Below are 27,096 nucleotides of genomic sequence, written 5' to 3' on the forward strand. Positions count from 1 at the left end.
AACAGAATCTCGAGCAGAAGCCTTTATTTACTCCACGAGAGTAGCGTGCTCTTTTTTCCGTTAGCCATGACTAAACAGAGGTCCTAAGTAATTCGCAATTGTATTTTTCTGCCCACACTGAGGATTGTAACCTTCAACCTTTAGGAGAATATCACTTTTTACATCACACTCAAGATGAGAACAGTAGTCCGATAAATGCAAATAATACGCGTAGCCAATCCTCATCTAAAAAATCAGAAATATATTTATTATTTTGTAATATAGCACGTACTACGTACGGCATAATCACGTTGACACACTGGTCCTCGTTAGATCGCTGAAGTAAAGCAACACTTAGCCTATCATTACCATATTGGGTTGCAATTTGGCGAACATAAGATACTATATATCTTTACACTGTTTCAAGCAGTCATGAAATTGCCCTTCTCATTATGATCAAACAGGGCCGAGTAAGAAAGGCAGTGGTTGGAGATTGAGTAATCTTTGCTTCACAATTACATGCGCATCACCATTTATATAAGAACATCCTTTGCATTTCAGAACTGATTAGATGTCACAACCGTTATGTTACTAAGGGTGGTATGATTTTTCTATTACACAAATGACGTTGGTGTACGTATGTATTATTGTGAAAAGAATGAATATTTATATATATTTTTACTAGGGAATCACCAATTATCCAGGTCAAGGCCATTTAGGGATAAGAGCTATCCAATGTAAGGTGCTCGTGTAATATTCGTTAATGGTGTAAAATGTGTAGTATTTGGATCATTTAAATGCATGTCAACAAGAACTTGTTCACATTGAAATTGAAAGCTACTATATTGTAACCAGCCCGAAAGCAGGCCAGCAGAATATTGGTCAACAAGCGGGCAGTTCTATGAATGAATTCAAAATGAATACTGATTCCTACCCTTTATTTACATAAGACAGAGAGCTCAAAGAATAAAAGGATCAGTCAAGATAGGCATGTAGACATGCCTGTATTGGTTTTCACTCCTGATCTGAAACCAAGTTGGCAATTGTGCAATATTATTTAAAATAGATACCCGACTTATCTCGAAGTAAACCATATATCATCAATTCAGTTTCTCTTTAGCGCATTCAATAAAATGTGTTTAAATCATTTCATCCATTCGTAAAACATCCAGTGGCAAGAGACAAAAAATGACAAGAAATAAGAACTTATTAATGTTACACTCAATCGATATGATTAACGCGTTGCGAAAGCAAAGGTTAATTGAGGAAAAAAGAAAAAAAGATGCAACTTTCGATGAAGCATGCATAATTCTGTCTTTTATCTGAAGCGAACACAGCGCATGGCCATAAATCTGTTTTTATGTTAATATGAATGAAGTATGATCGGCATTATTATTATTGGCTCGCAAGGAGCTTTCACACAGGTCATAAAGGATCTCTCCTGGAAAACAGCCTGTGAAATTCTCTGGAAGCTCAGTGACAACAAGTCTGTCCAGTTTCCCAGTGTTCTCAACCTCTTCTGATAACATATGCAAATGAATTTGCATTTTCGCAAAAGAATCCCACTATCGATCTCTCGATAGCATCGGTCATTGGTCTCCACTGGAATATGAGTGACAATAAGCCTCCCAGTTCTTTTTGCACTTGTCCAGCGTAGGTCTAGTCAGTGCTCTCTCCTCCGTCTTTCCATCATCGTTGACCCTTTATGGCTCTTTGGCATCATTTTTTGGAGGGCGGTGGTTAGGTAATGGAAGGGGATGGGATGGCGATGGGGATGGGGAATGGGGAAGGGGGCCGGGAGGGACAGATAACTTATAGATAAGTATATTTTATGTTCTTGGTTCCCTGTTACGCTTCTTTGTGTTTTGTTTCTGCCGCAGTTCGTCTGGTCCGCGCGTGTGGCTAATGTGTATTTGTCTCAGTATTATTATTATTATTATTATTATTATTAGTATAAGTATTATTATTATTATTATTATTATTAGTAGTAGTAGTAGTAGTAGTAGTAGTATTAAAAACAACTCACAATAAGGTATCACACAGACCATCGTGCTATATTTGCTCTAAATACTCGGTAGTGTTTTTAGTTGCAGGTTCCAAGTATTGTCCACATCTTTTGTCAACACTTGCAAATCATATACGTTTTCTCAAAAGCTGCTTCTCATTAATATCTCCCTAAGAAAAGCCATTGGGGGGCAATGCCATTTTGCTGGCATCTGTAAACTTTCACTACTCTCCGCTCCTTATCAGTCGAGGTTTTGCAAGTGCACGTCCTCATCACTTTTTTCTATTTGTATTCGTCTCTTACGAGTATTCTCTCTTGTGCATTACATCGTTGATTTTTGTAGGGTAGGCGGTCAATTTAAGAGATGATTTGTGGTTTTAGTTTCTATATTCTACATGATTTTTGTTTATTCCATGTGGATAGCTAGCATTCTTAGTTAACATTAGTTAGTTTGCGCATTCCACAATTTTCTTTAAGATTCCCTTTCTTTCTTTATTGCCTATTATTTTGTCTTTCGTTGGAAAATGATTTTGCCAATAAATCATTTGATCTCCTTTCATTGCTGAAATAACTTGCTTTTTCGAATTCACAATAGTACTACATTGTCAGCGATCCTAGGTTGTTTACCATGGCGCCATTTTTGGGATTGAAAAAAATAAATCGTGACTCTCTAGTTGTGGTGACCAAACAGCTTTTCTCTCATTGAAAACGACAAAAAAATAAGAATATTAAATCTAGTAATTTGCTCCATAGGCTAAATTATTCATTATGCTAACTTATTCATGCTATAAAAAACTGTCCTCCTTACCTGTGTCTTCCGTTGTTCTCTGAGAAAAAAAGGTTATGTTTACTTACAAATCTGCTGTACTTATACAATTCAGAGAAATCTATTATTCTATTTATCACCCTTGGCTTTTATTAATATTTTATTTATAAATGTTCACTCTGATTTACTCATACGCTATATATATATATGCATTAGTTAAAAATAAGAATTAAAAACATCGTAAATATAAACACGAGATATTTTATGCATTATATATTACTAATGTAGTTTTGAATTTCATCTATTATCCAACTTTTATAAATTTATGTTATTGTTTTTAATAAGTCACTATATTAACAGAACAACGGTGTAAGTCAAGACATTTACTAATAAATGAAAAATAAAACAACTACACAATGCAAAGAGTATTTTGCGTTCAACCGACCAAGCGAGGCTAACACTGGAACTAGAGCCCTTTCTGGGATCGTCAAGAGGTCCGCGATATTTGGACGATGGTTGATTATTCAGATGATGATTTTTCCACAACCATCCTCGCCCAATCTGATTTCTTAAAGGTGTGACTTCAGTATATTTTTGGGGGGAGGCATACCAGCAAGGAGTATGTGCACTTTCTCTTTCTGCCGGAGCGTTTTGGTCCTAGTATGATTTGTGGAGGTTCTATGTAAAAAAAAAAATCATATACTGTCTCGATTGCCTCTATGCATTCCTGTAGTGGCTCTGCTTGATCCTCGGGGTGCATTTCCTTATTAGATGCAGGTGCCTTTTATGTTAAAATTTGGAGCCCTAAATTATGTATGCGGCATCGTCGATTTTTTTGTAGGATCACACACACACACAAACACACACACACACACACTCACACACACACACACACACATATATATATATATATATATATATATATATATATATATATATATATATATATATGTCTACATATATACAATAAAATAAAAATTACAATTAAATTTACCAAAATGATCCAAGATGGTAAAATTAAAGTATATTATAAATATTAAAGAATTAATATTTATAAAATCATCTCAGCCAGATGTAAAAGCCCCATAAAACCAAATAGGAAATAGAACTTATAATACCAGCACACAGTTAATAAAACATGTTAAAAACACTTTGGAATGAGTTAAAAACATATTTAATCTGAGAAGGAAACACTAGACAAGTGGATAGTCCTTAATCCGCGGAGTTTGGAAGAAATACTTTCCTTCTCATCAGAGGGTAGGAATTAGTAAAATGCGTGATGGGATTTTGCATGCAAAAGTATAAAATATGTTTTAAAATCATTTCAAAGTGTTTATTTAACATTAAATATTTGCCCAACTGGTCCAAGAATTAATTTTAAATCAGCATTTGGAAAATGCTAGTCTTACCAATTTTTTTACACCACAATCATTTAAATTATAGGTGTGCAACATTTTCTAACTTTGGGTCATATTTGAACATTGTAACAACATTGTAACAACAATGCGGGTCAGTTACCTCAAGAAAGTGAACTCTTATATGGACTTATGAAAACTACAGTGAGGCAATTACGTAAATTCAGTAATATTCTTTAAATAGTTAGAAATTGAACCATGATATTCAAAAATTTTAATATATTCTTGATTTGAAACTTGGTATTTTGTCATTTGTACATAACTTTTCTGTTTGCTTTGCCATATGCCGTGGCCATTATAACTTTACTTGATAAATAACCGTCTGGCAGCTGACACCAGTGGATCTTTTTTTAAACGTGTTTTTTTCCAAAGAATTGTCAACAAAAATATGTGGTTTCAAAAAAGTGAAATAATTTTCTTTGCATGTTACTTTATTTGGTGTTTTCAACCCACGTAATTTTGCGAAATCTTATCAAGTTCTTGGTATCATTTGCTATAAAATAGGGCTCTAAAACTGTAAGTTTATCAGCTCTATTTGACAGTTCCCGGGCCTTTTTATGTTGTAACACCTAAAGGTTTACAAAACAGATTGATAGCTTTTTCACATTTCCTGAAATGTCAGTAAATTCAGTGTACAATTCGTCAAAATTTTCAGCATACTTGATATATTCTAAATCAGCTATTTCTGCTTCTCTGAAGGCGGGGATAAAAAAATAAGTGTGTCTTGTTTTACTCAAGTGTGTCTTAAAATGTTTAAGTTAATTTAACACACCTTGTTCACCTTGTAGGGTTACATTTAATACAACGGTTATTGTGTGATATCAGGTAAAAAAAAAATTATTTAATTAAATACCTAACAATTTGGTGCTCATTTTATGTTCCATTTTTCTACTTAAATTTCAAAACCAACGCAGCTTTACTGAGCCAACAAACTGCAGTGAAATACAAAATATCTGGTTGGTTGTGTTTTTTTACGGCATATCAACACTTTTCGGGTTATTTAATGCCGAATCCAAAGATTTTGAAGAAAAATTTTTTAATAGAATATATTTGCTGTTTTCACGTCGGTTTCTATTTAACCCATAGTTGGAATCCTAACAAGTACTACCACTCTGGGTCAGAGTGGACCTGGGAGCAATGGTAATTAAAGGGTGGCTCCAAACTCCCCAAAGCCCACAAGCTGGGGCGTCACCATTGGATATAGTTTAAGGTCATATCCAGGACCCCCATTGAGAGACTTTTACCCTCTGCAGGGGGGGCAGTCGATGTATTCTAATGCCCCACCGACAGGGCCGACAGAATATCTGGGTAATCAAAGTCAGGTTCTTCTAAAAATGACTAAAATTGTCGTTGGTTCAGTTTTCTAGCACGAATAAAATTTAACGTTGCACCATGTGTTCCATTACATCAGTAAAATCCAACACGTTTGTGCACACGTTTTATATTTATAATACAGAAATTTACTATACCCCTTTATGCATCAGAAGAGTCCAAAAACTATCTTGCAAATCCATTGTTTTTTTCCTATCATTGAGAGGGCGTCATCAGCTTTCAAGCCACACAGTTTGGAAGGGTGCATATGAAATATCCCTATCAACTTCAAAACGTGTTCAATAATATCAGTCTGTAGTTCTAGAAGATATACTTGTTATATCCAAAAAACAAACAAAAAAAAAAACTATAACTTCCAAATTCTCGGTAGTTCTTCGAAGAGACACAGCAAACAGTGATGTATCCCTGACATCTGTACTTTCATCAAATACCGACTTATATGTGACATATTTTATTTGCTCTGTAAAAGTTTCAGCAATGTTATTTGCATCTTGATTCTTTCTGCGTAACACAGTAAATCGAGAAAAAGTAGTTTGTTGCACCCATGTTCTTTTTCAAGACACACAATATCAGTAAATATGTCTAGATGAGTTTAACAAATTCTCCTTAAGAATTTTTTTTCTTCCAGTAACAATGTATTCACAAAGGTGTAAACGTAGTTTTGTAGAAGTCCAGAGTGGTTATTGTAGGTAGTAAAGTATTTTCTTGCATTTTACTTAACTTGCTCAGCTATTCAATTTGTCTAGTCGAGCCTGCCTTACTAATGCATCATACGGGGAATGTCGTGTTGTATAATGTCGATTAATGTAAGATTGCTTATTTACTACTACTATACTTTGGCAGATGACACCTATGTCATCCGGGTTGTGTTAAACAATAAAGTTTTTTTTTGCTGCAGTAATTTTTAAAAATATTTTTTTATCACCAAGTTTCAATGTACTTTTTGTTATATTTTTTGTAACAAACATATTTACCTGGATAAAATCTAAAAAAAATATTGAAAGTAAACAATATTGGGAACTGATAATATTGCCAAAAATAGCATATATATATATATATATATATGCATATATATATATATATATATATATATATATATATATATATATATATGCCTATTGCAATATTCAATTTAGCTACAAATATATATATATATATATATATATATACTTGTATCCAAATTTAATATTGAAATAGGCGTATCTATTGTTCTTTGGGACGAAACTACGTGGAAACTTGGTGGCTTTTTGAAGATTATAATGCTATTCTATCATTAAAAAATTAATGACAATGGTGAAAATGAATTTTCAAACGTATAAATTAGGCCAAAATTTACCTACATTGGTATACATGGTGTACTGGCAAGACACCATAATTTTGCTACTTTGGGATTTATTTTGCTTCGTTTGTTTTGCTTGATTGTTTCCTTTGTGTCCTTTTCAGGCCACTAATATATATATATATATATATATATATATAAGTATGTATATATATATAAGTATGTATATACGTATGTATATATATATGTACATAGTTATGTATATATATATATATATATATAAATCCCAAATACACAGAACATAGAATAGATAGACGTTCGCTTCGCCGGTAGTACAGCTTTTAAAATGAAAACGCGTTCATAACGGCGCAAATCCTCAACGTTCAGTACGACGACGATGACGGTTGTTACAATAGGTAAATTCAACATGAATAAAAGAATAAAACAATCCCAAATACACAGAACATAGAATAGGGAGACGTTCTCTTCACCGGTAGTACAGCTTTTAAAATGAACACGCGTTCATAACGGCACACATCCTCAAAGTTCATAACATTTTACTCTTTTATTCATGTTGAATTCACCTATTCGTAACAACCACCATCATCGTCATCATAAATGGTCCTTCATATATATTCTACATGTACGTTTATGTGTACGCGTGTGTGCATATGTATGTACATGCGTGTATGTATTAATGTATGTGTGTATGAGCATGTTGTCATGTGTGTTTGTTCTTGCGTATGTATGTTTGCGTGCATCTGTTTGTATGCATGCTTGTATGTGTACGTGTATATCTTTATTTCGATATGTGTGTGGGGTGGAGAGCACTCCCAAAGCCCTGTTAAGGCAACCCCTCTGGGTGAAGCAAATCTCTGATTAAAAAAAAAAAAAAAAAAAACATAAAGCGGGAGACCAGTACCCGAATTAAGCTGGTCTGCGGTTTGATTTATTGCTGGCTATCTTGCTCATGCTAGTTGCTGGACTTCAACATTTTGAACCGAGAAGGAGACTTAGCTGTCGTACAAAGCTAAAACTCTGTAACATCATCTTTGTATAGATACTTCCTCAGGCATTTGTCTATAAAAATTGTCCGTGGCGATGGAAAAAGTGTCACGTATGTAGCCCTGAAATTCTGGAAGAATATAATAATTGATCTACCATCTTTCTATATTTGCATATGTGTGTATGTATTTATGTGTGTTAATATATATACTAGTGTATGTATGTGTGTATACCTATTTGTATACGTATGTATATATGTATGTGTGTATATATCTTTATTTATTTATTTATTTATTGTGTATATATGTTTATGTGTGTCTGTATGTATATACGTATATATATATGTGTGTATGTATGTATGTATAGGTGTATGTATATATGCATATATATGTATGCGCATAGGTGCATATATATGTATGTGTAGGTATATGTAGGTAACTTTATGTGCATGTATGTATACGTGCATACATGTGTACGTATATGGATGTGAATATGTATGTATATGTGTGTATGCATTTGTATATGATTGTATATATGTGTAGGCATATGTATGTATATGTGTGTGCATGTGTACATGTATATGTTTGTAAGTATGTGTTATATGTATTGTGTATGTATGTATGGATGTATAGATGTGTGCATGTGTATATGTTTATGGGTTTGTATGTGTATATATGTATATATATATGTATGTATGCCAAGGACCGTCTTCAATGCCATGTCTGCTTGAGCGTGTGAAAAAATACTAAAAAAAGGTTATCTTCGGACTCATGGACATTCAGTGACTGAGGGAGCGGCACTCGTCTGACAAGACGTTGCAATCATCATATATATGTATATATATGTATATATATGTGTGTATATATATATATGTATATATATTTAGTCAGGTCATGTATAGTCATGTGTCATAGTCATGTATAGTCATATAGTCAGGTGTCAGGTCATGTCATATGCTACTGGTACCATGTAACACAGTACTACCTGTCTCATTGGCGGGTCACCGGCGACTAAACTGGTGACTACTCTCCCGGAAGGATTAAAAACAAGACCTTCCCAAGGTCGAATCAACCCTTTTTCAGGGTCAACGGCGAACTAGCACCGTGTGTGTTTGTGTTCATGTATGTGTTGAGGTGGAGAAGGCTCCCGTAAGCCGTGGTAAAGGCAACCTTTCGAGGAGAAGCAAATCTCTAATTAAAAAAAAAACAAACAAACACATAAAGCAGGAGACCTTTACCCGCATTAAGATGGTCTGCATTTTAACTTGTTGCTGGGTATCCTGCTCTTGCTTGTTGCTGAATCTCAACTTTTTTAACCGAGAGAGAGACTTAGTTGTCGTACAAATCTAAGACTGTGTAACATCATCTGTGTATAGATACTCCCTCAGGCATTTGTCTATAAAAATGGTCCTGTGGCGATGGAACTAATTTTGGGGCTTATGGACTTTAAGTGTCTGGGGGAGTGGCACTCGTCTGACAAGACGTCTCAATCATCATATATATGTATCTATACATATATATATGTATATCGATATATATGTATATATATATATATATATCGATATATCTGTATATATTAGTGGGTGTATCTATTTGTATATATATGTATATATATATCTATCGATGTATGTATATATGTATATATCTATGTATATATGCATATCTATGCATTTATATATATGTATATATGTATATATATATGTATATATACATATACTTTCATATATATATATATATATATATATATATATATATAATCGGAAATCATAACTAAACTTCTTAATTATGGTGAATTTTCCCAATGACTGAAAACGCTGTTGGCCTACTTTAATATGTTTTAGTCTTGCATGAATATTTCTATTTTGATTATATACACATATCATCGGAACTCTCACTATGCAAAATGACAGTTCGATAAGTCTTAACCAATAAGAGAATCTTGAATACTGTAATAACAAATAGTTATGACTGCCGATATTCCAGAAATGTATTCGGGACATGTGAAATCAACTAATTTCGCATAGCGATGAGGACGCAAATAACAATGATATGAGGCTGTTAGATAAATACTTAAACCCCTTTTCGTGAATATTGTCTGCGAAGCGAATCACACATTTTAATAAAAACCGCCACCTTTTCCCTGAGAAAAAGAGAAGATTCTAAGGTAGCGTGACAAATAAAAATATGAAAACCAGATTTTTTTAATTATTATTATTCAACCCAGGTGGTAAACACTGTGATAACATCTGTAATATCTCTTGTTGAATAATACCATCATTTTGTAAATAACGTGCTTGCATGATGTATAGTAACAGAATTGTTAGGAAGTTCATAGCAGCAGTAAATTTTATAGCTTACATAAGTTGTTCAATTGATGCTACTAGCACTTTTCAACAACGCTGTTACTATACGCCATGTCTACTATTTATTTACTAAATAAAATTATGTCCGTTACTTTTATCATACATATAAGATATTAATTATCTTACTTGCTTTGAATAGTCCAAATACGCGAATATGTGATAATTTTGTGCCTTTTTGTATTTTCCAGAAATTTTAATAAGTATTTTATTTGATTCTAGATTCTTTCGCCGTTGATCTCGTAAAATCAGGTGGACGACATCTCTAACACTTCAAACATTTGAACTTCATATTGTGTCGGGTAAGTCAATGTATTGTTTTGATATTTTACTATACTAAGAAGTATTCAGTTTCAGCATTTATTGCAGAATATATACTGTCTAGAAAAACAAGGAATCTACATAAGAATATTATTGAAAATATAAACACTTTGAATGTTCATCTGCTCATTAAATGTTTGAGATTACGAAATGGTCACCGGAAATAAAGAAGTTATGCTTGGAGGAAATTGAAAGGTGGGGGTGTCCTAAACAATGCAATAAAGAGATAGAGATTTTTACAGTTCATTTTAAAGGGAGATTTGTACTGGATAATATCAGTAAACATTAACAGTGATAAGAAATGAAAATGCACTCACATAGTCGTATTGAAACAGCAGTTGTCAAAAAAAGCGAAATATAGAGTAAGAATACAAATGACGTAAATGTAAAGGAGAAAGGACAATTATAAATTGCAAAATATGATAAAAATTCTGATATAGGTTTTAACTCACGCCGTAACCTTTAAATACTCGCATACACCTCTCATTATTCAGGCTATACAAATTTCATTACTGTTTAAATACGACATATTATCAAATAACTTTTGTATTTATGTTATGCCTAAGCTGAATATAAAACTAGACATTGAAACTTAATAAGACATGGTCTATCTTGAATTATTCTACATGTAAATTACAAGGATGCACTACATAAAAGAATGATATAATATTATGTTGTTGGGATATGAAAGTAGAGAAGTTTATTTTTATATATATATGAAAATAAATTAGTCTTCGTGACCATTGTTTCACTACTTGATCCACGTTTGATGCTAAAGAGTCAGAAATATATTAATCATAACCACAGTACGATGCTTTGCCATAGAAGGTTATGCCATTTGCATAAACGTCGACAAATTTGTTTCAAATGTATTGAGGGAAATCATTGATTCACATCATGAAAATTGTTGGGCTTCAAAGGGATTCCTGTAATACGCCTATTTCAATACTCTGTGCTTCGAAACCGAACTAGGACAACTAATTCTTAAACGTATACGACGAAAATATTTGCTAGTTGAATGATCATTTCGAGTTACTACATATCAATTAAGCCGGTAATGTAAACCCTTATGCAAAACATTATCAAATATTTTATAGATATCAAAAGCCACAGTTTTGATATTAAAGTTCGCTAGTTTAAAATGAACTTTTCTTGTGATATTACATTCACCACATTATTGCTCAATCATGTACGACGAAATCAATATGTCTTGTCACTGAGTAGGCTGTTTACTCTGTGGCGATTGGCAACTTCTTGATTTATCACATATTAAAACAACTTAATTATGATATACAGGAAGCTTGAGTGATCTATATGAAGATCCACTATCCATTTTCACTATTTTTAAATAGTGGGCAAATAGCTTATTTGTACATGGTTATTGAACACATTTCATTGTTAGAAAACAGTTGACTAGCTATGCAAGGTAAGAGCAATTTTCCCTGGAAGTTTTTAAGTATTATGATTGGAATGTGTTCACGACCAGTTACTTTACTAGCGTCAAGGTTGTTGATATGTTTTCATGAAATACCTGTCTATTGATGGATGTTGCTGTGAGTGCCCCAATCATTGTCTTATCTCGAATGCAAAAAAAAAAAAGATTCGTTTGAAAAGTTTACTGCAAAACAATTGGCTATCGGATGTTGATTTAATACAAATATGTCCATTGATGAAAATTATTATTTACCTTGGGCGTCTGCTCAATACTTTATATATTTATAAGTATATTCCCTCGTCTACTATGTATTAAACGTTATTCATAATAATGTCAATATTTCTTTGGATAAAGAAAAAGTACGTTTTCTACCCTTTTGAGCGATTGCTAGAAATCCATGAGTTTTCTGGAGCGTTAATGATAATTTTATAAGAGATAGTTCACGCAATTAAAAAGGAGCACAATACCCATATTTTTCTCGCAATAATTGTGTACATTGGGGAGGGAATAATGTCCGTATCAGCCATATATATGATGTGAATATATTATTATAATACACGTTAGATTCAACAATATTCGCATGAACCATTCTAATCTTGATTTTCCATATGCTTACATTCATTCTATTTAAACACAGTTTTCGGTAAAGCAATCTGCATTTTAAATCTAAAATTAAAACTTTTCTCTCAAATATATTTTCATCACCTTAATTCGCTTAAGGCTCTGATTACTGATATAAAAGATGAATGTCTATTATTTTTTAGGTAATTTTGATCCAGCGCCGAACTTCGTAAGCAGAAAAACACTCTCAAGTAAATATGGTAATCGGTGAATTCGAATGACATTTTCATATTTATCGAAGAAATTTACAGAAAATTTCGGAGGGACGTTAAAAATGTAATGTCTTCTATTTTTTAATTAGCCCAAATGAATCCGAGGGAATTGCAATTTTATGATGATTGAACTAATGCAATTATGACCTGATAGCAACCCCTGTTATATACGTTTGCCAGAAACAGAGATATTACATGGAATTGACATTTTTAATCGAAGCATAAAAATAGACTGGAAATAATGTATTGAGTATTGACGATGTAAATACTAAATTCTGAGCAATCGCTCGTTTAAATAGTATTACTCCCATCTTTAGCGTTTTCGTTGTTTGGGTTAAAAATAGGAGGCTTTACTTTCAGAAAAAAAAACTCTTCCTATATCTCATTATATTAAAATTGTACTGGTGCAGTATAAAAAACGTGTTACTTTCGGAATCGTCCAGACACTTTACGGAAACAGCCGAAATGCGCCGAAAGAAAATCAACATGTTTTGTTTCACGAAAACGCTGGCCATGTTTTTCAATGGAAATATATGATTTCTGACATTCGAAACTATTTCAATAAAAAATTATCGAAAAACGAAAACAATATTTTGCAATAATTATTGGAGAATTTTTACTAAACTTTCAGAAAACTAAAATTGCAATCCAGAATGTTTATTTTTGAAGAACAAAGAATTGAAGACAAAAAATGTACACTTTTTTTACACTTTTTCTCTATGGTATTTTATGATGCTTTCTTCTTTAAGCAAGACAAATAGTACGATTATTTTATAATTACCTATTTGACAGTATTTATTTATTAAGATTTAAGCGCTATGTATTTCGATCCATTCCAGCATTAAACTTAAACAACCCGGAGGATTACATGGATAGAATAATCTTAATATTGCATAGTTAGGGGCATTTCTTCTGTATTTCTTTTGTTTACGAAGTTGTATAGGTTGCAGAAAGGACGGACATAAAGAATTTAATTTATATATGAGAACTAAACATATAAAATTATGTAAAACATATGACTAAGATAATTTGCTACAGTTTTCATAGCAATGGTTAGCAGCATAGCTGGCATAGAATGCAAAGAAAGTTTAAGGTTAGAATTATCGCCACGGTGTAATGAGCATGTCATTTCATACTGTCATTTTTACTCTTTTCTCAGCGAACCTCTTACTAAAATGAAGTGTACTAACATAAAGCGCGTATTTTATCCCAATGCAATAGAGTCCATGAGGCGAAGGGTACAAGCAAATTGGAAAATTAGCGTGAAAACAAAACGATAGTCAAAACGGAAATTAATAGTTCCACTTTTCACTTACAATCAACTCAGTTCTGCACGAATATAAATGGGCAGCTGGCTACATAGCGCGTTCCCCCTCTTCTCCAACTATTTGTTTACTGGCCTATTTTCTTCATAACTGACACGCATACTTCCTTGCAAACATGTTCTGTGGTTTATTCGAAACCAACAAGTAAAAATCACATTTAAATAGAATGTTTCAAAATGAACTGAATATGCTTTTATATTTATAATACAAAGAATTGCACCCAAAATCATAAAGATATATATATATATATATATATATATATACATATATATATATATATATATAATGTGTGTTTGTTTGTGTGTGCGTGTGTGTGTACTGTAAATCCAGTAAAATATTCATTTTTTCTACTTGATTAGACTTTGTTTTATTTTTTTCGTAATATAATTTTTCAAGAAAGCCTCTCGATTGTTAGGCACGATAATACGATAGGCACATGAACTATAGAAAAATCAAAAGTGATGCACTAGGGTTGATTTTATGTGGGCTACATCTACTGGTGGGTTTTGTCTCCGTTTTCTCTCTCTTCTTTTTGGTCGCTGTTATTTCGAGCAGGATTTTATTGGAGTTCATGGCAGGGTTCGTCGGATTGAAACTGATCGCTTGTATGAAATAAGTGACAAATACATTTTTTGTATGTAAAAATAAATCTCCTTTATAATAATAATAATATAATATATAATATATAATAAATCTCCTTTATTATTAACTGTTAAAGAGCATTTCAAAATCTGTGATTGTGGACATATTACCGTCATCACCTCCGGTAAGTCTAAAGATACGAATGTCGCTAGAACGCGAACGTCTGGTTCAGTATATCGACTGCAACTCTATTCGTCCGCCCAACACAAATTGCAAGCGTAAAATGTCGTATTGAACATTTTACGCTTTTTTTCATAGAAATAGAGACTGATAAGAAAGCGAGAAGAACAAGAGAAATGCAGAGAGAGATAGAGAGAGAGAGAGAGAGGGAGGAAACAGTTGAACATTTAAAAAAACATAGGCACAAAATATTGTCATTTTTAAAAAAAATTCTTACGACAACAGCAAGATTTGAACTTTGCTCTGTGCACATGGATACATAAACAACTGTCAATCTGTTATGCTCTGACATTTTAATATACCTGCCCCTGTCTGTATCTTCGTATCTATCCCATGATTAGAGGGCAAGTTTTCTATAAGATCTGTTAATGCAGAAGCGCCGGCTCCTCAAAAATGGACCTTCTTTATTGTGCCAAATCATAACCTATAATTTATTACAATATATCCCTGCAAGATTATACTGGCAGTTGTAATATAAAACATAAAACTATAATACAACATACAGATTAGTATCAGTTGACTGTAATTATGCGAATGCAGATTGCTAGTAAACAGAACATACGAACTCTCCGCGGAAAACATAGTGCACAGATTATAATTTAGTCTTGAAACAATGATTAAGAAACAGTGCCACATTTCCTATAAATAAGTTACACAACTGGTCTGTTGTGTTTCATACGGAGTCAATTGTTTTAGTGGTTCGAATTGAAATCATACGTGTAACTGCGTGATGATTAGAAGATGATTTAGGGCCAGTCATTTGGGGATTCGGCCGCGTTGAGTGATTATAATCTGTTTGTTAGCATCTATGTGTGAAGATCCAAATCAACTTTAATTACTGGACAGGTTTACAGCAGTAATAAAAAAAACTACTTAATATTGTAACAATGATGACAAAGCCAGAAGGTTTAATAAAATGTCTGATCAAAAATATATACTACAAATATAAATCATGTTCTATGTTAAGTTATTTTCGTATTTATATACATTGAGTAAATAGATTTTATCTAATTAAAGGAGACGGAGAACCGTTGTATATTTGCGATAGATCTTTTTCAATGCCCTCAGGAAATAATAAAATATTTGGTTTAATCACTATATAGCCTTTACTTCGATTAGCCATGGCGATTAAACGAATTTCCTTACACGATATACTATCATACTTATGAGATTAATGGAAAAAAACATTCTGAACCTCTCAAAAAACTATTCTCCTTTCTAAATATCGTTGTGTACATTCATTTTGAAAATAGAATAATACACCAGTTTAAAATAAACCGAGTTACATATGAGAACATCTTCATCTTTTGTTGCTTAGCAAGTTAATGAAAATATTTTTCTGCCATCTTCCCAGCCGCGGATAAAGGTAGAGCTCGGCTATGCATGTCGTGTTTTCAGTCGACTCATTTCTCGTCTTTGTTAAAGATCTGGCGTATGCAACACCAACAAAGTGCACTGACGCGAACGGTCATCTTTTAAATCATGGACTCCTGAGCAATGAAATTGAAATACATTATGGAATACGTATTTACCAGGAACAATTCGTGCTGGCTGAATCATACATTTCAATATCAACCATCACATTTTATCTACACATACATCTTCTCAGATCTCCCACAGATTACGATAAATCAGGGTGATGGACTTAAAGAAAATTTAACATCTGACTATAAAGTTGACATTTAACATAATATAGACCTCTATAAATGCAACTTTACCTGTTGGCTCGGATAATCGTGGATTTTAAATCGTCAGATATAGTCAGCTTTCGTAATGGACGCACCCTCGAGTATTCATGGAGCCTAAGCAAAACAAATGCAAGTCAAGATAACATCTTAAATGATAACAATATACCCATTGGCTATTATTTAAACATAACGATTTTTACAATTCAGAATATGTCCTCATGCATTATACAGACATCGCCTTTAGTCTCGCGATATTATTTCTACTAAACGTTACTGTGTTATTGAATTTACTTCTCCAATGTGACTGAAATGAGATGGCTTTACGAGCGTATTTTCGCATATATGTGTTATTTGACGGTTTGCTGGAAAATGAAGACCGCTTAATAATTAGTTGTTGAATATATGTCTTCAAGCCGTTTTCCCTTTCGCGTCATGCAACATGACTGCGATAAATAGAAATCAGGATTGTAATATTCTTATCTGATAAAAAATCTGATAGAAATTGAAATTGTAATAGTCTTATCTAACAAAAATATCCGCATTTTATATCTGTCCAGATAGGAAGGTAAGACAAATAAGAATTTAAATAACAGACCTTATTTCTCGAAGATATTTTGCATTATATATGAATGTTTATCGATAAACTTATCTCAATCTTATCTTACATCGATACTAGTCTGAGAAACAGTGTAAATAAATGCATATAAACGTTATGGCATGAATTGTAACTAAACATAACGATTGATATACCGACAAAGGTAAAAGTATTATGCACATTTCAGGACACTACAATATAAAATTACTATTTACAAACGAGACTTCTACACAGGTTATAGTATCTTTTAGACGGTAAAATAAGTTAATTAAATCTATAAATTGTTTGCATTAATAAATAAATAGAAAATACAAGTTACCCTAAAAAATATCTGTTAAAAAATTCAAACAATCCGCGTTTTTTTTCATTTAATCTATCTATCTATCTATTTATCTTTCTCTCCCCCCTCTTTCTCTCTCTCTCTCTCTCTCTCTCTCTCTCTATATATATATATATATATATATATATATATTGTCGGGATTATTTCACCAACAAGAGAGGGGGCTAGGAAAAGGCAGCAAGGGCTTGCAACGAAATGGTGACATTTCTTACAAGTAGTCTTTTCTTTCCTTGTAAAGGTAACAATTAACAGGTAACGTTTGCCGAACAACAGTAACGAGGTAATCAGTCTAAGAGACGCCAACCGACTAGCAAGCTAGGTAACTAGCTTCTTAACTAATCACTAACCCGTAGTGAGACAACTCCTTTTATACATACTAACTCTCAATGGCGAGAATTCCAACGTGATTTCCAACGAGATTAGAATGTATATTTAACTTAGTAGGAAATAGACACCCAGTTTCTCAGTAACGGCAAAACAGCAGTTCTGTGTCTTTTCTTCCCTCCGACCCAACCTTGGTAAGTCAAATCAATTTCAATTCTTACAGTATATATATATATATATATATATATATATATATATATATATATATATATATATATATATATATATATATGGAAATGTATAAAAAAGAATACAAAAGTAGAAAATCTTATAACTTTTCTTTATTCGTTTTCAATTGGTGACGTGCAGGAATACAAAATAATATTATGAAAAATAATTTAAAAACTTTTTTACAGGTCCATAATTATCGACCAGTCATTCAGTCGTCATCGGTGTAGTTAAAGTATATATATATATATATATATATATATATATATATATATATATATATATATATATATATATGTTATGAGAAAAATAGAAAAAACCGAATGAAATTATTAAAAAATCAACGTTTCGTCCTTATTTCAGAGGACATCTTCAGGATAATTGAATTAAAAAATAAAAATGTAAGAAAAGAAAAAGTCATAGATCGTGCCTTTTCTTTTCTTACATTTTTATTTTTTAATTCAATTATCCTGAAGATGTCCTCTGAAATAAGGACGAAACGTTGATTTTTTAATAATTTCATTCGGTTTTTTCTATTTTTCTCATAACATAACGTCAACCACCGCTGGTATTTTTTCATTCCTTATATATATATATATATATATATATATATATATATACCATAACAGGGAGGCCAGTCGTTGTTTTGGATTGAATGATGATCAACGAATATTTCACTTTTATCTGTATTTCTTGTCATCGAAATAGATTAAGTCATCCATTCCTCATTCAACTGGGTTGAGTGCCTGCTTTAGTCGAAGACCCTTCGCCATGCACCGGGAGAGAACTTCACAAGCCTTTCGCAGTAAATTAATCCACAATAACTGGTAGTCTATATTGTGCTGTAGAGAACTTACTGTTGATTTTACAAAGTTTTCTTATATCTAATAGCTTGCATTAATGCCTAAAATGCAAAATTCAAGTATTGGTTGACTTGTGCTAGGCATTAAAACATGCATTTCGAGCGCCCTTCTGTGATATCAACGTAGTTACTGTTCTATTTATGTTCCTGACCATTTTATTTTTTATAATAGCTTGACGTTAAGTTTCAAATGAAAATCTCAAGGGTCATGGCGAAATTGTTCTTTAAACAGAAACAATTTATTTAGACCACCACCTGGCATACCACAGAACCTACTGTTCGTGTTATATGATGGTCTTCGGGTTGTGTGGTAATAAAGCTTCTCAAATGTATTTGTGATGTTGGGCTGTGTGTGGTGTTATGTTTCCTTAAAATCGTTTGCTTCTACTTTCATCGGATTATTTGGAATATAGAATGTTGATACATATCGAGGATAGATAGTTGATACTTCCATCAGATGCCCAGTTAAAACAGTGGAAAGACTGCGATTATTATATAGACTCGGACTTTTTCAGTGAATTGGACATTTGACCGAATGAGACAAAACAAGGTCTTTTTATAGCTATATTTCCTCAGGTATTTGGATTGGAAGTATTGTTTATATACGTTTACATTATAAGAAAAATATGCTTAAACTTTAAATAAGTATGTTCAGGTATCTATATATATATATATATATATATATATATATATATATATATATATATATATGTTGTAGATGATGTATGGAAAGCGAAAAGAATTGCGGCTGCGTACAATTTATAAACGTCTACCACACGCGTGCATTTGAAGCCGCGATTTAGATGATCTTTACTGATCAAAAACTAGTCTAAATAATACTAATTTACGTTTATAAGACACTTTGTTAACCACAAAATATATTACTTCCTTAGATTAATATGTCGCCCCATTTTTTTTTTGATAGATTTTTAGCATAACCAGAATTTATCTAACTTCCAACGCAGTGTTCAACTTGTATAACAAGTAAATTCGTCTTAATACTAAATACTTTTTTTTTACACAGTGATCACCACTTATCAAGGCCCGGAAGCCACTCAGGGATAAGGGTTATTGCAAGTACATTACGTTAGTGTGGAGATTTGATGAAGTGTTTACTTAAGGGGGCGGTTCATTAGGAATTTGTTCACGTTGAACTTGAATACATCCAAATTGTAGTCAGGTGGGAAGCAGGCAGACGGAACAGAGTCAGCGTTTTGATTTAGGCACAGATATAGAGTGGGGGAAATTTTTCACAGTGGCTTCAGCTAGACGGGTGTTTTTCGTGAAAGATTGGCGAGGGGGGGCAGAGATTGGAGTTCAGACGAGCACCTGCCATGGAAATAACGATAAAACAAGGATAGGCTCGCAACGTCTCTTCTGTGGGAGGGAGATTGCAGGGTAGAGAAAAGGGCATCCCCCACTAAGCCACGAAGTCTATTTTGTACTCTTTCAAGGTAGGATAGGCTGTTTTTAGCAGCTCCTGCCCAGATATGGCAACAGTATTCCATCCTTGGACGTACTTGGCGTACTACATTGAGGTCATAAAAAGCATCTCTAAGATCACTCTTTTCTGACATGGCAACCTACTAAATACTCTTGGAAATCAAGTAAGATATGCTGCTGTTTAATTTCTACATCTCTTTTTACACGGAAGCGAGGTGCTGGACTTTGCTTAAAACTGTTTTTCACCCTTTTTAAAACCTGAAAAACTAGAACTCACCTAGGTAGGATCGTTCGAAACAAATTGCCCTTCGTCTTTTTTTTTTTTTTTTTTTAAATTTTATTATATATTCCATGAGCCAATTTTTTTCTAAGAACTATCCGCCTATTGCTTCACACTTGAATAAAATATTATCATTTTATGCCTAGTTTAACCATTTTAATTTGCAACAGAATGCTGTATAGTCGTATGGCAAAAAAAAATAAAGAAATTCCGGCGAGCTTTAAAATCGTTAGAAAACCTCAAGATGTTATCAGCACTTCAACTTAATTGACTCTTATCTTAATCGTTTTATTCGAGTGTAATTTGAGCCATGATGAGGATAACCCATTAATTAATGAATAGACTATCAGGATCCAGATGCTACGCAATCACGGTTACAGCTACCAGATTATATATACATGAATATATATATATATATATATATATATATATATATATATATATATATATATATAAAGAGAGAGAGAGAGGGGTAACAGAGGGAGAGAGAGAAAATGTGTGATGAAAATGGATAGAGAGAACAAACTCCGACAAAAATCCCTTGACAAAATAGACAGTGTAAGATATGCCACTTACCGTGCTAAATATATCGCGAACGTTCACTATTCTTCAAGATATATGAACACGTACAATCTGAAATATAAAGAAGTAAATGAAATTCATTAGGATAACAACAACGACAACAAAAAAGCAAATACGGATATAAAAGTGTGAAAATTAAATGAATAACGTAACAATATACTTTTTCCGATAAACAACAGACGTCTTATATTATTAAGATATGAACAAATATTAGATTATTTTAACGTTCAAATGTTTGACATTGAACAATTTATGTAAAACTATTTCTATTTCAGATAGTCTCAGTTATTTAAAGAAAAACTGGTTGAGAAAGAGACAAAAAACAGATGGGCGTGTTTATTATATAACTGCCACAAAGTGAAATAAACCATCTGTCTATAAAAGACACACACACAAACATATATAAATATATGTATATATATATATATGTATATATATATAATGAAATCAAAGGAGATACAGTGTTTATCTGATATAAGTTATAACAAACTTCAATCATATATAAATACCAGTATTTCTATATAGCTATTTTAATCCCAACACAATAGAAAATAGAAATAAAATCAAAACTGTAAGTTGAAATTTACAATCAAATTTGTTGTTCGACCGAGTACTCTACAAAACGATTTACAAAGTTCTTATATCTTATTATAATATTATTTGTTTATTTCTTTCTAACCCATGATTGAAAGAATTAAAGAATATCATTGTTTGACACTCCGCGGAATAAGGACTTTGTAATTTTTTTTTGGGGGGGGTATTTAGTCGAACAATAAATTGGATTATAGATTTCAACTAACAGTTTTAATTTCTTTTCTCTTATATATATATATATATATATATATATATATATATATATATATATATATGTGTGTGTGTGTGTGTGTGTCTGTGTGTCTGTGTGTGTCTGTGTCTGTCTGTGTGTTTATGCATTTATAAAGTTCCGGTATATTGCTAAAAGAAGTGTTCTTCAAAGCTGCTCAATACGCGTATAGAGCTTTTGTAAAAGGAAATTGTGTAAACATTGGGACGAGTCTACGCGAATCAAGCGACGTTTCTACATTTTCAATGTATCATCAGGTCTGCAAATTAGCTTCGTAGTCAAAAAGCAAACGACACAACCCTCACAAAATATTAAATAAGATGCCAAGAGGACGACCTCTTTCCCATCTTCTTTGCTAATCAAACGTCCCCTCATTTCTCATTCGATAATCTGGGTAAGCGAAGCACCACTAAACTGATTTGTTTAGTGAGGTGTTATCCCTTCTCATTCCTCATCTTTATACATCGGCTACTATTGCCCTGCCTATGAAATAATAAGTTCCCATTTAATCGGTATATTATCTTGTTATATAAATTCAGGCACAATTCGGTGTCCAAACTACTCACATATAGAGAAGTTAGCACAGTGCTTACTTCATCAATAGATCCTCCTTACATATTTCCATCATATACCGGGTCCATTATTTCATAGAAATACCTTGCCACCAACGACCAGGATTATTTCAATTCAGTCGTTCATGTTTTCCTCTGTTTTTATCATACGCCATTTCTAACAAAATAATGGCCAGTTACTTTACAATCGTCAGCTTCCTTTTCAATCGATTTTATGTGTTTTTATCTTTCAGATCCGTTAGACCTTTATTCTCTCGATATTTCACGATTTCCGAAAGGTTACAAAGCGTTAAACCTGATTTTAAACATGGTGTCCAGCTAACCGATAATCTTTAAGAACATTTTCTGCCTAATCGATGAACGCTGCACCCACACACTTCATCCTAGCAGTCACACGTCCATAATGCCACCACCACCAACAGAATGCGTTTTCTTTTCCTGATAGTGTTGTCAGACTTTTTTTTTATTCTAGCATTACATTTATCCGTACGATTGCGACACAGTTGTCGATGAACCGCTTCTCGCATTTTTTTTCTATAAAACAAATGTTATTATACTGTGCAATAACTGTATCCTATATTTACATTTCGATACATGTATCTCACATCGTCGCACACAATACACTGATTTTTACAGACCTACTTAAACAACGATAGACACATGAGTATATATATATATATATATATATATATATATAATTATGCTGTGTTTATATTTTTACTTAGTTTTGTTTTATAACAACAATGTTTTGTCCGATAAACAACGATTTTCACACTTGCATTTGCGGCCGATAAATATTTCTTATAGACTTCTTAAATGATTTCTTTATTGTTTTCTATGGTAGTCGTTCTTAACATGGCACTATGGGTGTTTTGCGTTGCTTGGAGGGTTTTCAAAATGTAACACGTCAAAAAATGCAGGACCCTTAAAAGTATTAGATAAAATTGGGAACATAAAGGTCTTATAAAAATACTCGCCGGCTACATATTTCAATGTTATATCCGTTCTTTTCGTATTCGATTTCTCCCCCAAATCAACTTTATAAAAGAAATTCTTCCTTTTGATTTTTATGGAACAGAGAACTTTTTTACGTGTATTCTCATATAAAAACATATTGCATAAACAATGAACTCATTTCAAATGAAATTTCAATCAATGCGTACTACCTCGGTATTTGTTTCTTAAAATAGGTTCTTAAACATAAATACCGAGGTAACACGCACTATTCATAATAAAATGCAGTAACCCCATTTCCGTAATATAGCTCTATTCTTACATTTGATTGAGGTATGCACATCAAGACAACAGTACGCGCTTAAAGCAGCAACTGCCGGTTCGATACAGCAGTGTTCCGACTGTCCTCAACTTTGAACCGCTGCCAGCTCGTCCTTACCACTAGCCGTCGCTGCAAAATAATGACAGTAATCACCTGCAATTCACTGTATTAAGCATCAGTGTCTAGCCGTGCCAACAACTGGATGACAATAATATAGAATGAATGAAAAAGCACGAATATTGAAGACAGGCAATTTTTTTCAAATCAATCAAATATGGTTCGACAGTCCTAGCAATGGCTATAGATGCAAGATGATTTAATTTAAGGCACATATTCTAGTGCTCGCTATTTTTTATAATTTACCATAATTTAATCAGGACTTGCCCATTGTCAGGTTGATCAAATAACTGATCACATCTTTTCTTTCCACTGATACTGCATTAGCCTCACAATGTCTTGCATCCATAAACGCATATAGATGATAATTTGGAATACACTATTTACCATTAAACAATGCGCATACAGACTAATTACCTGACTTCCTATAGAATCTTGTTCTTCGGCATAAGTAGCAATCCTATGTAGAGATGAGAGCGGCAAGCGATCTACCCTTGCAACAAATATTCCTATCGAGTTAAGTCAACGCCATTCTAGTGCTAACAGCAGACGACAACATTTACAGCGTATTTTCTAGTACAAACCTATGCATACAGTTCAACTTCGAACATTCTGATGTCGAATTAGTTTATAACTCTTAGACTTGAATCTAACATCCCTTACGAAGAAACCATTGCAAGGAAGTTTCAAAGAAGCCAGATAGCAAACATATCTTGGTGCATTAAATGTCAGCACTTCTACTTATGAGACAAAATTGGATAAGTGATTAACAAAATATCCGTATCGAGGATAAGTTACGTTAGGTGCTGGAAAAAAAAACAGATGCTCCCATCTTATTATGAAACACAGCATACACCCTTAACATGAACACGGAATGTTACACCTAAGTCTTCCTCACTTAAAATGCATGATTTTCGCGACAAAATTACGACAGCGATCCGCTATGCTTTCAGAAGAGATGACTTTATTATGCAATTGATCCACTCAGATTAATCACCGAGATAGCAGCTAGCCACAAACACAAAACAACATACACAAAAACAGCATAGCTCTGGGCATAGTGGCGCACTATAAAATCAATAGCAGAAATACCTTTCATTGCACCTACACAGTTTACAGATTGGAATACATCATTTACAAATAAAATATAGCATAGGTGCACCAGTAGAACCGTACACATCAGAATTAGTGAGCATGCAGAAACACAGGCATCGCCATTTTTTAACAGCTTCACGCCTGCAAAATCAGTAAAAGTATATTTTTAAAAAGTCAGCATCTTGGCCACAGAGCGAAACTGTGCAAAACTATGCACCGAAGAAGCTCTGACCATTTATGTCAAGCAGAGAACATAACAAAACAATTACATCTTATGATATAGCATAGGTGATATATGACAACACGGTACAATTAGAAATTAAACCATTTTGATCATACATAACGATAACAATGCAATAACACCCATTTCCTCTTATTAACAAAATCTTTTGAAGCATTAAACAAAAATATATAAACAAATAAGTCTAACACCTTCGGAATAAAATGTATATATTTAATTAAATAGATGTGCGCATGTATGAACATTAATAGGTGTTAGTCTAATTTTTCGTCCCTGAAATTTTCCAGAGAAAATACTCACAGGTATTTATAGTTTTGACCTATTTTTAAAACTTATGAAACAGACTATAGAACTATGCGATATGGTTACGCATAATTCTCTCATATCCAAATTAATACGGAATCACATAAAATGACCGTGAAAAATGCACATGATAATAAATAAAATTGGCTAATCTATCTATATATCTATAAAAACAGAGATGTGTGTGCCACAGACGATTTCTGATTGGTTAATCCAATAATCACATCTCCTAAAAAACTATGGTTCGTAGGCTCTTAATTTTACCATAAAATATTATGTCTTTATTTATTGTCCATCTTGGAAGGGTTTAATTTTTTTCTAACTTGTTTATTTACAAATTAAAAAAATACGAATCTTACACAATCTTACAATCCAACCTACGACATCCACAGCCGCCATTCTGCTAGCACACACACTCACGTCCACTACCGTCCTTGGCTACGTCACGTTGTTATGGCAACACGATAAATACACAGTAAATTTGATTTTCTTCATTTCTACGTCTTTACATTTCGGGTTTGGGTACGTGTGCAGTTTTCCATTGACATTAAAAAATGGAAATATTTTTTAAAAAAATATATTGTACGTACTCGTCATGGGATAAAGTTTTCCTACAGAAAAAATCACGTAATTTCATCAAGTAGTTATTTTTTTATAGCGAAAAAAGAAAAAAATCAACGCTACAAGCGACATTAAACAGAAAGTTCAAGTAGGGGGATTTCCCCCTTTTTTTTTATAGCGAGGCCAAATTTCGCGAATTTGGCCATTTTTTAAAGCAGTTTGGCCTTCAAAATTTCTGTTTGGCCATTTTCTTCACCGATGAAATAAAAGAAGCAAATAAAAACAACGCAATAAAACTTTTAAAAATACGGCACACTTTTGTTGTTCTTGTTTGTTTTTTTTGGTAATTTTCCTTATTTTTTTATTTTTTCAAGATAATACTATTAAATGGACACTATTATGCCAAATTAGCCCCCCCTCCAAAAAAATAAAATGCACAAAAATTCGAGATTTAAGGTTTTGACGAGATAATTTAGCGAATTGTCCGGACTATTGCGAGATAACCATCCATTAGTTTTTCCTGAAATTTTGCCACACAGATGTGCATAGTAACAACATTTTTTTGCCGAAAATTCCCGTTGCGTCTCCAGATTTCATCGGTGAAGAAAAAGGCCAAACAGAAATTTTGAAGGCCAAACTGCTTTAAAAAATAATATTTAATATATTCAACGATTTGACCTTTGAGAACTCTACCAAACTCCTCCTACAATTTTGGGTCTAAACAGTAAACACGTGATATTATAGATATCGATTCCTTGGACATGGATCTAACTTATTAACTTTACTTGATCCCTAAACAATAAATGTTAAAAGGTCATAATAGGGGTCAAAGTTTTAAAAAATTGACCCTTTTTTTTTTTCTCAGCATTAACCTCAAAACACCTGGGCAA

The 27,096-nt window shown here is 32.8% G+C and overlaps 1 protein-coding gene across 15 annotated transcripts in view; it reads left to right on the forward strand.

Moving 5' to 3' along the window:
• Positions 1–27,096, forward strand: part of LOC145286115 (uncharacterized) — an 863,779-nt gene that overhangs the window by 517,153 nt on the left and 319,530 nt on the right. For all 15 annotated transcript variants that reach the window (XM_080134803.1, XM_080134807.1, XM_080134809.1 and 12 more), the window contains one exon: positions 10,363–10,442. The gene's annotated coding sequence lies outside the window, so the exon portion shown is untranslated. The remainder of the gene's footprint in view (positions 1–10,362; positions 10,443–27,096) is intronic.

This window comes from Euprymna scolopes, chromosome 10 (assembly GCF_053919585.1).
Source record: "Euprymna scolopes isolate OS-2025 chromosome 10, ASM5391958v1, whole genome shotgun sequence".
Lineage (NCBI taxonomy): Eukaryota > Metazoa > Mollusca > Cephalopoda > Sepiida > Sepiolidae > Euprymna > Euprymna scolopes.